At 38.7% G+C, this 13,787-nt stretch overlaps 1 long non-coding RNA gene across 4 annotated transcripts in view; it reads left to right on the plus strand.

Annotated features, from left to right (window-relative positions):
• The window catches only part of LOC105726671 (uncharacterized), a 424,028-nt gene that overhangs the window by 246,458 nt on the left and 163,783 nt on the right, over positions 1 to 13,787 (plus strand). For 3 of the 4 annotated variants that reach the window (XR_001109608.3, XR_010341626.1, XR_010341627.1), the window contains one exon: positions 8,943 to 9,049. This is a non-coding gene — a long non-coding RNA (uncharacterized LOC105726671). Of the gene's footprint in view, positions 1 to 8,942; positions 9,113 to 13,787 lie in introns of all 4 variants that reach the window. The other variant, XR_010341625.1, reaches the window with a different exon arrangement.

The following is a 13,787-nucleotide window of genomic DNA, read 5'->3' on the forward strand; positions in this document are numbered from 1 at the left end:
TGTGTTTGATTTCTATGATTTTTTTTTTTGTCCTGCTCAGCTCTACTATGTCCCATATGTGGTAATAGCCAGAGAAAAAAAAAATCCCCCTACTCGTGACCTTCACTAGCTGTGAGCTACTTCCTATCTTCCCTGGGGTAGCATGTCACTTCAGGAGACTAATCCAGAAACCATGGCTTATGTTTTTGCTGCACAGACTGCTGTTCAGAGAAGTCCCTGTGGCTTTGAGGGGAAGTGGCTAGGTTCCTAGGGGGCTGTCTAAATGTCTAAGATGTTTGGATTGCTCTGCTTATCCAGGAAAGATAACCACTCACTCTTGTCTTCCCTAGGGCATTCTGATTTTCCACACAGAACTGGACTCTGGTTCTATAAATGCTCATTTTGCCTTCTCCTTTGTCTCTTGTCTTTACTTCTTCTGAACCTGACACCAGCTGTACACCGTCTATTAACCTGTCATATTCATTGATCTCCCTAAGAAAACAAACTGTCCTTCTAATTCCCCTGTCTGATCTTTGCTTGCTGAAGCTTACGGACAAAATTGTCCCCTAGCAAAAGAAAAGTCTATTTGCTTTAGCTCTAATGGACCCAAATGCTGTATATAGTCAATACACGGTTTTCTGTACATTTCAAACTTTATGATCTCATTCAAAATGAAAACTGTTTGCAGATAACTCTGATTTGACCTCCAAAGGCTATAGGAAAATAGAGCTAAAGCAAATCCTCAGATTAGGAAGTTTATGAAGAAAAGTATAGGCCAGGCTCATGCCTATAATCCCAGCAGTTTGGGAGGGTGAGACAGGCAGATTGCTTGAACCCTGGAGTTTCGGACCACCCCGGGCAACATAAGGAAACCTCATTTCTAAAAACAATTAAAAAATTAGCTGGGTGTGGTGGCACACACATGTAGTCCTAGCTACTTGAAAGGGTGAGGTGGGAGGATTGCTTAGATTGGGTTGTCGAGGCTGCAATGAACTATGATTGCACCGCTGCACTCCAGCCTGGGCAGCAGAGCAAGACCTCCTCTGAAAAACAGAAACAAAAAGAAAGAAAATAAAAATGTAGAAACTCTCCACTGGCACTTATATTTTTGACATAAAATAGACAGGGTATACTTTGTCATTTATAATACCTGAATTCAAACTAATTACTAATTTCTTCCCTCTTATTTGTTGGAGAATGATGATGTAGGATTAGAAAATTCCCTGTGGAGCTTAATATGCTTAAAATAAAGCTCTTGTCATTCCATGTCTTAGTTAAGAATGTTAGGAAATTTTCCATTTTTCAATGAAGTTGTTCTTCAACCTTATGATGTCATCGTAAATTTCTGACTTCTTTGCCAAATCTGGCCTTAATTTTAGAATAAGTACAGCCTCATTAATTTGTCATTTATCTGTTAATCTAGTCATTCTTTCATCTATAAAATCTTTCATTATTTTGGACTAACACTGTGCTAGGAGCTTGTATTAGTCAATATTTAATCAAGATAACATAAGTTATTCTAGACATTTCAAGCAGAGAGAATTCAACATAGGAAATTAGTTATATATTCTCAGAAGGTCAAAAGAAAAAAGTAGTCATTCAAAATTAGGAGCTGCTGCTAGCCTTCCGCTGAAGGTTAGGGGCCAGTGTTCAGGGGAGCTGCCAATGCCTTTGCTAGTACTGGCATCTCATTCCTGCCATAGAGTAGGAAGCTAAGGAGCCTTGTCTCCCACCGATGCTTCTGAAACTGCTTCTAATGCTGCTGGGGAGAGAAACCACTGGTAATCTCCCTACAAAGCTTTAGATGGCTATTTTCTGTGCCTGGAGGTCAATCTTCCTGCCCCTGCCTGCCACTTGACTTTCCTGCCTCTCATTTGGCTAACTTGTCTATTTGTAAGAAAATCAGTTTGCTTTTTAACATCTAGTACAAGATTGCTATGCTGGAAAGTCTCTAACTTGATCATTCCTTTCTCTGTCCCTTGTATTATATCTATTATTGCATGTGTCGTGGTATATATCACTTTTTGTGTACCTGTTAGTGTATTCTATTAAGCTGAAAGCTTCTCAAGATCATATCTCTGTTATGATCTTCCCAACAAAAAATTTACTAATTCTCAGATAATACTTGTCAAATTTGTTGGAATTGAATTGAAATATGCAAAGGCACAGAATTATGGTATATTTCAAAGCATCTAACATGCTGGATCAGGAATTAAAACTTTGTCATTCAGGTGATGGGTAGCCTTTGGCACTTTGGAAGACTTGCAGTGACATCATGTAATTTAGTGAGTCTGAGCTGGAAGAAGTAAGAAAAGGCAGTGTGGAGTGTGATTCCATGTCTGTAGTACACAATAGGAGCTGAGTGTATTGATTTTAGCCTGACTTTTCAGGAACTACTGTTCTTTTCTCATTTGGAACATGGTAGTATTATTTTACGTTACTTTATTGTTGAGGTGATACTTTGTTTTATATTATAAATTATTCTTTTTAGAGCTTTAGAAGGTGTCTGGCTGACAGGCTGGCTGAAGTTTTATAATCAACCATTTCTAATCATGAAATGTTCTAATTATAAAAAGTAATGTAGTCAGACATTCTAAATTATGTTCCCATTCGCTTTGCCAAGTACCGTTCCAAAAAACCTTTTTGCTCTGGCATTTTTCTCTTTTTTTTTTCTAATTCTTTTTCTACAACACAGAAAACTGAGGAGAGTTTAACTTTGGAAACAATGTATTTTAGACCAAATTTAAAGGTGTGAGTGTAAGCAGTTCAGGATAAATCACAATACTCCTCCTCCCAAATCTAAACTCCAATTTTTTTCCTGAGACCCTCTTGGACACCAGAGCTAGATGCCCATTTGGCTGATAGTAAAATAACCATGATGTCCCAGTTACTCTTCTGCTCCTCTCAGAAAGCCTATTTATTAAGACAGTGTCTCATTCTGTCATTCAGGCTGGAGTGTGGCAGCTTTGACCTCCTGGGCTCAAGTGATCCTCCCACTTCCACTCCCAGAGTAGCTGGGACTATATTGGCTTACATTTTTATTTTATTTATTTTAGAGATAGGGTCTCAAACTCTTGGGTTCAAGTGATCCTCCAACCTCAAGCCTCCCAAAGTGTTGGGATTACAGGTGTGAGAGCCACCACGCCCAGCCAAATATGTCATTATTGATAAACTTTTTGGATGCTGACTATGATGGTTAGTTTTATCTGTCAAGTTGACTGGGTCATAGGGTCACAGGTGGTCTCAAATATCACTCTGGGTGTTTCTGTGAGGATGTTTTTGGATAAGAGTAACATTAAAATTCTTGAACTTGAATAAAGCAGATACCCTCCTTAATACAAGTGAGCCTCATTTAGTCAGTGAAAGGCCTGATAGAGCAAAAGGTTGACCCTCCTTTTAGTGAGGGAATTCTGCCTTTTGAGGGCCTTTAATGTAAGACATTGACTTTTCCTATTTCTGTAGCAGTTCTCATCTTCTGACTTGAACTGGGACATCAGCTCTGCAGGTTTTGGACTTGCCAGACTCCATAATCACATGAGCCAATTCCTTACAATAAATCTTTTTCTAGATTCTAAGTTCTTTCTAGAATGTATATCTAGAATGTGTGTGTGTGTGTGTAGTTGTGTTTCTCTGAAGAACTAATATACCTACTTTTTTGAAGTATGTTCACAAATTCTTTGACTTCCTTCATTACTAAAGGTATAACCTAGTTCCTCTCTCCCTTGAATGTGGGCTGAATGAACTCAGTGATTTTGTCTAGTGAATAGAATACAGTAGAAGTTACAGTATGTGGCAAGGCCATAAAATAGCACTGTGTCTTCCTTCTGGTGTTCTCTATTAGATCACTTTCTTGAGGGAAAGTGAACTTCCATGTCCTGAGGACACTTAAGCAACCCTATAAAGAAGTTCAAATAAGGGGAACTGAAGCCTTCAGCTAACAGCCACATGAGCCATCTTGCAAGTGGACTCTTCAGTGCCTGTTGAGTGTCCAGAATTCTGAAGCCCTAGCAGACATCTTGACAGCAACTTCATGAGCAATCCTGAGACAGACCTACCAACTAAGCTGCTCACAAAGTTTTGACCCATAGAGATTGTGTGATACAATACATATTATTTCAAGCAGCTATGTTTTAAGATAATTTTGGAGCAATATTTAACAGATGCACCTACTATGTTGAAAACATTGCCCTAGGCCCTCTATTTCTGGACTTAGGATTGTCAATGGTTACTGGGCGAGGTAGAGAATCAGTAAGAAAAAGTTTCATTACATTGTTTAATTTGCTTAAAGATATGGGTGAGTGGCTGACATCCAGAAAGCCTGGATCAAAATTGAAATGCCCTCAGTGATCTGGGCAGGAAGTCAAGGCAACCTAACTGAGGGTTCAGTGAGGGCAAGGACAGAATAAGTGGACCTTGGAAGAAAAAGCAAACCCTTCATCAGTACAATGGAGAATAATTTGCTGTGTTAAAAGGAAGGTCAGACTCTGTACACTTGAAACAGGTGTTCAATACATATGCATTGATTGATGTTGGTTGATTTATTTTGAATGCCAGACAGATTGTGAGTCATCAGTGTTACATTGTAGCTTAAATAAATGTGAGCTATGCCTGGAAAATAGCAATACAACAATGAGAACCAAAAAGCACCATTCAGCCTCTCACTGTGCAGCCTTATTTGTCCCATCTGCCACAAAACTCTGATTACTGAGAGGGAGGGCCTTCCAGTTGGATGATAAATAATTCTTTAGGGGAGAAATAAAGGGGAATCTTCAATGGGAAAGACTTGGCAGTGAGGCCTCACCAGTGTCTTTCAGTGAAGACCTGGATTGATCTCTTACGGGTAGACTAGTGGTGTCATCTGCAAAGATATTGAGAAAGATGTTCTCTACAGAAGGTCTTTGGTAAAAGAGAACAGGGTGGGAGACAGTGATGGCAGGTTGAAAGTGGAAGAAAAATGTGATATAGTAGTTGGCCATAAGTATATACCAAGATGTGACTTAATTTTGTTTCTATTACTTTCTTGATGAAAACCACACGATCTGTAGGATACAGTGAAACAAATGCAACTGCAGATTATTTCTTCGGTCATGTTAGGTTACTTCTTTTTTGTTTTGGAAATCAGGGCCTATGTGCAGTATTGAAGTTCATGTTATCATTAGGGTGCTCTTATGTTTTGGTTTCCCGGGGGAGCAATCTCTGTACATCTTGTCTCAGTGTTATTATTATAGTATCATCTCTACTCAGAAGGATCCTGATTTTGACAATGAGTTATACTGCTTGTTAGTGGTGAAGTCTTGGTAATGGAGTAGAATGATTAAAAATGTGAACTGCAGCACAAAATTCTCAGGGGAAAAATTCGGGCTCTGCCACTTTTTAGTCATGTGACCTTGAACAATTTATTTACTATCATCTTTCTACTGTGGTTACTGTGATGCAGGACTAATAACATCTATTAAGGTGGTTGGGGTAAGAATTAAATGAGTTATTATGCATAAAGCCCTTCAAAGAGTACCTAACATATGAAAGCTCAATACAAGTGTTACCCATACTTTTTAATTTTCTTGTAATGAAGGTGTTATGATGCCCCTTTGCAAATGAGTACACTGAAGTATCAAAAGGTTTAGAAACTTTTCATAAGCAAAACAGCTAAGAGGTAGTAGGTACAGTATTTGGTCTTGACTTTGACCTCAAACGTTCCATTATTCCACAAAGTAGTTTAGCCTCAATGCCTCTTTATGCCCTTTCTTCATTTTCTATAATGAGCTAGTATGAGGAGCCATGTGTTCAATCTTCCTCTCATTTAATTCTATATTAATTTCTGGTTAAAATCTCTCACCAGAGCAGATATTTCTTTGGGGGGCTGGGAGTGGAGGGGAGCAGATGATAGCATGCCATTCTTTTTTTTTTTTTTTTGAGATGGAGTTTCGCTCGTTACCCAGGCTGGAGTGCAATGGGGTGATCTCGGCTCACCGCAACCTCCGCCTCCTGGGTTCAGGCAATTCTCCTGCCTCAGCCTCCTGAGTAGCTGGGATTACAGGCACACACCACCATGCCCAGCTAATTTTTTGTATTAGTAGTGATGGGGTTTCACCATGTTGACCAGGATGGTTCGATCTCTTGACCTCGTGATCCACCCGCCTCAGCCTCCCAAAGTGCTGGGAGCCATTCTTAACATGAGATGGTGTCTTGCACTCATCTTGCTTAATACATCTCTTCATAGGGTTCACAGAGTATAGGACCAGGCCAGCTGTGTACTCATTAATCTACTAGTTTGTCCTAAATCATGACTAGTTAGCACAACTACCAGATCAGTAGAGAGTCTAGAATCATTCTCACAATGGAACCTAGAAAAAATGTCTAAGGGGAGCCATGGAAGCAGATCAGAGAGCCTCTGCAACATGAGAACAGAAGGAGGATGTTCTCTCTTCACTCAAGAGAGAACAAAAAAGCACAAACAGCCAACAGACCCTGGCTGCACAGACCACTAGGTTAAAGCATTTACCTGTGTTCCTAACGGTCCAAGTCCACAGAGAATGGGCATGCTTATTAATGCCAACCTGCATGAATTATCCATCAATGCCCAGGCCACTCCCCTCCCTGTTAGTCCTTTTCAGTGTAGACGCCTCTTCCCCAGCTCTTAGATGAAACTCTGGCCAATGGACGGGGATTTGGTACCAGAAAAATATAGTATTTTTCCATATTTTAATAAAAATTAACTCCGTTTTATAAAAAATACAATTTCAATGCTTGCATTCTTTAGTTTATAGGCTTAAGATTTACAGATGTATCACCGCTACACCATCTTGGGAGACAGCCTTATTGCAATTTTTGCAACTCCCCTTCTTCCTGGCTTTGCTTTCTGTCTGTGAAGCTTAATTCCTCAAGTTGAACTTTTAAAAAAGATATAAAACTCTTGCTTAAACTCTGTAACCCATCTGTCAAATGAGAATAACAACATATATTAGGGTTATTGTAAGGATAAGAAATAATTTATATAATATGCCTGTTCTATAGGGCCTGAGACACCATGTGCCCAAATGCTAGTACTACCACTATGTTCACGCCTAATGATGGTAATAGTAAATATAATAACAGGCAGACTTGTTCTAATAGCATGGTCGCTTTAATTTGTCAGGCTGCTATATTCTATTGCATCAGTATGTGCCTAGGACACATAATGCGTTTTCCACAATGGTAGGTCCCTTCCTTCATACAAAGAGAGCTTACGTTGTTCTTCCCTGAAAAGGTATGTTTCTCTTATATAGACAAGCATGCAGAGAACATTTTACTTTTTAAAAGAGCACATTTCCATACTTATCAAGGAAGTGAAAGCTTTTCAAGAAAATTTCTGTGAAAAATCTAAGATTATTCAAAGAATAACTGTTGAGGAAAAATAAAACATTTAACCTTTTTTCCTATAGAAGCCAGACTGTACTTCTCACAAAAGCCTCTGCAACCTCCAATTTTATTCAAGAGCTAAAGAAACTAGCAGTCCCCAAGGCTCCAAGATTTAATTTCCATTGCATAGGATGCCCCTCACATCAGAATTAATCAGTTTTCATTTCCACTGTCCCATTTCCCTTCAGGAATCCTGTGGTGTAAACCTCCAAGGTAAACACAAATATTCGTCTAGTCAACCTGTTTTGAAGAGTTAAACATTCAGGGACATAAATCATTGGCAGTGATGGGTGCATGCTGATTTGGGCGCAATTCATCCCCTCTGTCTAAATGTACAGAGTCGGCTGCAGCTTCTGTGCTCACAAGAGCCAGGGCTTCAGCCCAGAATATCAGGCCAAATGATCAGACATTTATGGTGTTTGCTGCCTGTACACAGATGGAACACATGTTGATTTTGTTTCCTTTTTTAAGAGGAAAACAATCAGATGTATGAAATGGCTTTTAGCCTCTTAATTTGCGGTTGGTCGCTTCAGTAACATCATCTAGGTATTCAGTTTTGCTACTTCTAGTAACCTTCATTTGTTGATATCCTAGAGTTATAAGAAAATCATTTCTGAGGCTGCAATTTCCTGTTAACAATGTGAACATTTGTGGGCCTATGCTCTTTGTTTATCTCTTTGTTTGTAGAAGTTTCGGGTATCCTCAAAAGCAAAGTAAATGTCAGCCCCAGCTCCAGGATTGTGCCGTGTTTACAGAATTGGGTACTTGTTTGTGGAAAGATGGGCCTGGTGTTGCATTTCCACAGTGGCTCAGATTCAGTCTTACATGTGTGTGTTTATTTCCTATACTTGCTATGGTACACTTCACGGATAAAGGATGGGGCTTCCCAGAGTGACTTTTGTACCAATAAAGGGCTTAACGGTCTGCTTATCCTTTCTGTTTCTTGCTATTTCAACCCTTAGCAAATTCTTGCAGTTGTTCCAGTTCACAAAGTAGACAAAGGATAGGGCAGTGCTCATTTTCAAATCCCTCTTTTAGGAGAGATTGGAGGAAAGCAGAGAGGATAAAATGTGGCTTTAGAACCTTTCCTTCCCCAAGATAATTAGCATTCTCTTCAAATTCACTGGTCTCTGGGGGATTTGTTCTACCTTTAAGTTGGCTCCGGACTGAATGCAGGTATTGCAGGTAGAGAAGCTCAAGGGAGTTTGAGATGTGCCTTCAGAGCATAATAAATATCTTACTTAGAGTGTGTTTACTTAGTCCTAAAGGATTCAGCAAGTTTTTGAACTCATAAATTACTTCTCTTCAAATTTGGTTGTACAAATAATATATTCCTTATAAATATTTTTTAAAGTTCATTTTGGATGTACAATTTAGGAATAATAGTATAGTTGTTTGTTCTTTTATTCCTGAATGTTAGCAAACCCAGGGAAGAAAATATCATGTGTGATTCATTGCTGGAGACTAGTTTAAGGAAGAACCTAAGTCAGCTACAGAAGTTAATTCTAACTTTGAGTGTCAGATAACAGGATTCCAACATGCACTGATGTTGTTGGTTTTTCTAGGTGTTGCTGTTCCTGCAGAAGTCCTAGAGACAGTGATCTGCCCCAGCAAACAGACTTCTGCAGAACAAGCTGCTGTACCTAAGAACCAACCAACTCTTCTCAAGTAGGTATGTCTAACTAAAATAAAACCACCGAGGAAACTGCCTTGATACTAAACTTCCCTAAACCAGGTAGGTGAGTTTTTTTGTCCTTCTACACTGATTGTGTTAACCTCACCAAAATGTCTCTGAAAACATGGCCTTGAAATTGCTTGTATTCCTGCTTGTCTCCAACTGAACTATAAGCTCTCTAAGGATTTTAGTCACTGGTTAATACCTGGACCATGACATTCCAATGTCTGAATGGGTGTAAGTATTTGAAATATCAACGTATTGATTAACAGGACTTCTTTGCTAAAGCAAAATCTGACTCTTAAATACAGCTGATATTTTTCTAAATTGTTAAAGTGAGCAACAGTAATAGCAGTCAGTTATTTATTATGTGTCTGACACTGTGCTAAGTACTTTTCATACCATCTCTTTAAATCCTTACAATTGGTAAAAAATAATGAGGCCTTGGCATCAGAGAAACCTGGCTTTAAACCTGCGGTCTGCGTCTTGTTAGCTCCTTGCAATTAGTAGATCTATGTGAGGTACCAACCTTAATTTGCAAATAGGGCTAATAATAACTTTATGAAAGAACGCTGTGAATAACATTTATCTTCGCCTAGCATGTTGCTTGTGCCCTTTGTTATTTCTGTGTTTAAGATCATTATATTCTTGGAGTCAATGAATACTAGAAAGTAATTCATCCGTTTGGAACATAAAAGGAATCTTTTATTTTGTTCCACTAGTATCTTATTCTAAATATCCACCCATTCATTCTAATAATGGTATAATTTAGCCGCTTTTAATCAGTTTGAATCTACTATATACAACCTCAGTTTCATAATACTATTAACTAATTACCCTTGAACAGAATCCCTTCTGGTTGTCATTGGTTGTTCATTCTACCAAGGATTCTTTGCCAGTTTTCTGATAACCTCCTTGTTTTAGCATGCTGTGAGTTTAGATGGAATGTTGTGGCAAGAGGTCCTGAAATTGTGTGTACCTAACTCTGACTGTCCTACAAAGAATAAGAAAAAAATGCACTGTGATAACAGAGACGAAGGTAGTATAGGTGCATAACCATCAGAAGAAATGACAGAAACAAACAACTGATGCCTGTCATACAACTAACGCAGCCATACAGAACCGATGCATCTGTATGCCTGTGCCAGCCAAGTGTCCGACTAATGGTCAGTCACCTCTTTGACTTTCCCTGGTCTATTTATAAACAGGAAGAATTTATTAACAACTGTGACAAACCCTACTCAGACACTCTTCCCAATGGGGCTTTCTGAATATATTTTTATGCCACTTAAAGTCTCTTTTGCTAGGAGCCAGGACTTAAGCCGAAACCCGAAAGGACCGAACCACTGTACAAAATATATTAACCATAAATATATTGCAACTGCTTCATTAAAACTAAAGTTGTCTTGCCATTAAAAATGTCTTTTTAGTCTCTTATAATATGTGGATTAAACAATATAAACCACTAAAGAATAAATCAACATCGTGTCTCCAAACGTTTGGGTCGATACTTCCTCATGAACAAATTTTAGAAATCTATGATCCTTGAGGAAAGTTGGTGCGTCGGATGTCTATAAATGGCTGGAGTATGGTATTCAAAAAGTGTGAAGGGTCTCAGATTCTAACCTGCTTGCAAGTTGACAAGGTAGTCTGCCACAGCTTTATAGAAAAGTGTAGAAAATATTAGACTCCTGGGTCAGAGTCAAAAGGCTTTGCTACTCCGGTTAGATCAAGCAGCACAAGTTTCATGTTCCCACTGGTTCCTCATGGTATCCAGATCCCACAGGGCAATACAAGCAGATATAGATGAATATTGTGTAGGCAATATGTTTCTGTCTCAGCTGAGATACCTCAAACTGGGGAAACCCCATTCTTTTATAATGAGCCACAAGGAAACCTGCTTAAACTTTATCCCAGTATTCTTGTCAGTAAACACACTTACCTTCTGCTCTGGAGGAAGACAGTTGTCTATCTCCCATGGCTGTTCTCTATATAAACATCTCAAAAAGATTGCCCAGTACTAAACTTGTCAGTTCATCAGTTTGCAAGATGTACAGAAATGTGAGAAATGCTTGGAGAATTCTCTCTCAACATATAAGAGCCCAAAGAATCATCTGGCTGTGAACTAATACTGAAAAGAAGATTTGAGCTTTTCCCTATTAAATCAGACCACTTAGCATCCTCTCTCTCTCTCTCTCTTTTAATGTACTTACGAATTTTTTTTTCTGGAAAGAATCAGTACCAATGGCCCTTCTGATGGAAAGTGAATCTCTGAGATGCCAATTAACATTGCATTGCTCAGAGTCGTCAATTCTTTGTTTCTCCAGCCAAGTTTCTGAATTTGAGCTTTAAAGGTTTTGTTATCATGGTCTATAGCACAGGGGGAAAATGACAAAACCAACTAAATCCTCTATAAGCACCAGAAAAAGAAGAACAAAAGCTTGTTGCTGAACCAATTATATCTCTTTTTTTGTTTTCCAAGCCCTGCTTATTTATAGCTATTGTAGAAATCTGTAAAAGACAGACAAAGAAGACTAATGGTAGGTACGAAAGCTGGAACGACACTAATGGGTTAAAAAGAGAACTGAATTGTGTCAATGCAAAATGCATTTTGAAAGAACATCAGAGAATCAAGAAAAGGTCAGAATACGGTATTTCTGAGATCAGAAGTGAGCCATTGATGTGTCTTTATTACATTTCTGTTTGTGAAGCATTTCTCACTACTTCTTAATTATTTGGTTTTCATTTAGAAACTTGGTTTTATTATTTCAGCAAACTTGATATCACACTGCTGTTTCAAATGAGAAATATATTCATCTTAAACGTAGGCTTTGGCACAAGGGCTCATTATATTTGAGCCATGTCAAATGTTAAGCTAAAAGAGGAGAAACAATCTTGATGTGACCAGGTTAATTTAATTAACCGGTTTCTTTCTTGAATTTGATAATCCCTATGAAAGCATATAACATTCTATTTGTATACACAAGAATCTTTTGCAAAAGTTATTTGAAATATTTTAAAAGAAATCATTGTAATGTCGATGTATTGGGAGCCATTTTGATACATACTGGCTGGGCATGGTGGCTCACACCTATAATCCCAGCACTTTGGGAGGCTGAGGTGGGCGGATCACCTGAGGTTGGGAGTTCGAGACCAGCCTGGCCAACATGGAGAAACCCCATCTCTACTAAAAAAATACAAAATTAGCTGGGCGTGGTGGTGATGCCTATAATCCCAGCTACTTGGGAGGCTGGGGCAGGAGAATCGCTTGAACCCAGGAGGTGGAGGTTGCAGTGAGTTGGTATCATGCCATTGCACTCCAGTCTGGGCAACAAAAGCAAACCTCATCTCAAAAAAAAAAAAAAATACACATTGAGAAATGAAGAAAATATAGTTAGTAAAGACCTTACATAATGTTCTGGAATGAAAAGATCATCTATGGGTAATGCATTGGCAATTCTGAGGTAAATCCCAGATAATTTCTCACCTAGGTATTGTTAAATTAAACTTGGCCTAAAGCTCCCTCCTTGTAAGTTCAGTCTAAAGGTTTATCCTTACATAGAGAACTGTAACCTAACTGTATGTGTAAACAGACTGTAACTTACTCTTGTAACAAAAAGCTGAGCCTCAGCCTGTCACAGAGGCCATACTGAAACCACTCACAGCCAGCCAGTTGTTCAAACCACGTTCAAATAAGGCAAACATGAGCTGTAACCGATCCAGCTGTTTCTGTGCCACACTTTCCTTTTTCAGTCCATAAATCCTCTCCATCAATGGCAATGCTGGAGTCTCTGAAACTCTTCATTCAAGAATCGTTCTTTGCTCAGTGAAACTCTGTTAACTTTGTCTACAGTTTTTCTTTTAACAGTGTGAATAAAAGATCTTTAATTATTAACCAATTTATCCATCCAAAGTCAGCTGTTACACTGTTTTGTTTGCTTTTTGAGGCAGGGTATCATTCTGTTGCCCAGGCTGAAGTGCAGTGGCGTGATCATGACTCATTGCAGCTTTGACCTCCTGGGCTCAAGCAATCCTCCCACCTCAGCCTCTAAAGTAGTGGGGACTACAGGTGCATGCCACCGTGTCCTGCTAATTATTTTATTTTTTCTAGAGACAGGGTTTCGCTATGTTACCCAGGCGGGTCTCAAACTCCTGGACTTGAGTGACCCACCTGCCTTGGCTCCCCAAAGTGCTATGATTACAGGTGTAAGCCACTGCACCTGGCCTCAAAGTGAGCTCTCTAAGCTTGTTTTCATGTAGCTGTTACATAAATAATATTGTGTTTTCATATACATAGAGGGCACTGACAGTCTCATCTGTTTTTATATCTAATGTTAATCAAAGTTAAATGCATTTTATTTCTGATTTTGTTGTTTCCTCAACTCTTTCTACTTTTCATATTGCTTTAAAGCAAAAGAAAAAGATAAAACTTTTAAATTTTTTTATCTTCCAGTTATATGACATGCAGATAACACCTTGACTGTTAAAAATATTTTTACATCCTATAATTTAGGATGCATGTTTTCTTTATGTAAAGGGCTGCTAAATGACAACCAAAGTACCACAGATTGAATAAACTGCTTTGCAATTTTATATCAAAGAGTGTTTGTGGTACATCCAAATGATTTAATTGTGCTTTCAAAATGAAGGTAGTTTTAAAAGCAGTCTGTAAAACTTGCTGGTCTACTAAAGGAACTAGGTAAGGTCCCTTGGAGGACACTTAAAAAGATTTTAA

The sequence above is a fragment of the Aotus nancymaae genome, unplaced genomic scaffold (genome assembly GCF_030222135.1).
Source record: "Aotus nancymaae isolate 86718 unplaced genomic scaffold, 86718_ANA_hifiasm-v0.15.2.pri h1tg000009l, whole genome shotgun sequence".
Taxonomy (NCBI): domain Eukaryota; kingdom Metazoa; phylum Chordata; class Mammalia; order Primates; family Aotidae; genus Aotus; species Aotus nancymaae.